General features: G+C 43.3%; 1 pseudogene; it reads right to left on the reverse strand.

Moving 5' to 3' along the window:
- Window positions 1-337: 337 nt before the first annotated feature.
- On the reverse strand, window positions 338-820 carry LOC126515416 (phosphoglycerate kinase 1-like; annotated as a pseudogene).
- Between the last annotated feature and the right edge of the window lie 472 nt (window positions 821-1,292).

Consider the following 1,292-nt stretch of genomic DNA (forward strand, 5'->3'; position numbering starts at 1 on the left):
ATAGATGCAGTCTAGAATGCACAATGCTTTTAGCCTCTGAAGAATTCAAATGGGATCTTGAAAAGCATAGATGAATCCTGATGACGTAAGACAAGCTGAGATGCCATGCAACTGTTAAATGGTTCCTGGTTCTGCATCTCAACCACAAGTTGAATCTTGTGCTAACACCAACTGGAGATGCAAAGTACAGCTAGTTGACTTAGGGGCTTGCACAAGAACCAGAAAGGCAGGAAAGCACTAAACATTCCTGAAAGCATCCACCTCCAGGAAAGACTTTACCTTCCTGGGGCCTTAGACTGCCCCTTTAGAGCTCCCCTCTATGCTCACATAGCTGAATTTATCCTGTGTTCCATGTAGCACAACAAGTAGCAGTGTCTCCACCACTTCTGACAGGACTGGAACCCGTGGAAGTGGCTTTTATCACCACATTCATAAGAGACTTGTCTCCCCTGGCAAACAAGGCTCATCCAAATACTCCAACAGGTCCATTCCAAACAGTCTGCTTAGCTCGAACCACAGCATCAGCATATTTCTTGATACTCTCAGTACCACAGTTCAAGTACATCCAACCAGCAGGTATGCCAGCGACCATAGTAGCTTGGCCACTTTAAGCATTCTCATCAAATTTTCAGCAGTGATGAAGTCAACGGACAAGGTAATTTTCACATCAGTTTTTTCATCTTTGGACATGAGAACTTTGACCATCATGACCCCTTCTTTTTCATCATGAAGAGAAATGCCAATCTCCATGTTGTTCCTTAGAGAAGGTAAAAACCATTTCATCATCAATGATCATTGAATTCATTTTGTGCAGAATCATAGTGATCTGCAACATTAGCCCCTCCCAATAGCAGGAGTAATGCAATTACTTCATCAAAAATCATCACCCTCCTGTGGCAAATTCATATCAAACACGGAACTGTGGACTCAAGGTGCAGCCCCCAAATCATCATTGAAATAAACATTCCTTCCTTAGTTTGAGGAATGCAGTTCAGAAAGCATCAATTTTGGCTTGCTCAGCTTTAATCTTGTTCCCAGAAGCTTACTTTCACTTCTCTTCTTCCTCTATATGAAAGCAGAGATTTCCAGCAGGATGGCAGACCTAGAGACTGGGGTGACACAGGCATTCTCTACTTCTGGGCCCACACAATCCCTCAAGAACAGAATATCCTTGCCTACCAGAGATTTGAGTTCTGTGACAACTGGCTCTAAGGACTACATTTCAGGCATGGGAATACCATCAGACTGCCCATATGGCTCATAAGGACTACACACTTGACTCCATTGTCAAA

The sequence above is a fragment of the Alexandromys fortis genome, unplaced genomic scaffold, assembly GCF_014885135.2.
Source record: "Alexandromys fortis isolate MF-2015 unplaced genomic scaffold, M_Fortis_MF-2015_v1.1 scaffold_135, whole genome shotgun sequence".
Classification (NCBI taxonomy): domain Eukaryota; kingdom Metazoa; phylum Chordata; class Mammalia; order Rodentia; family Cricetidae; genus Alexandromys; species Alexandromys fortis.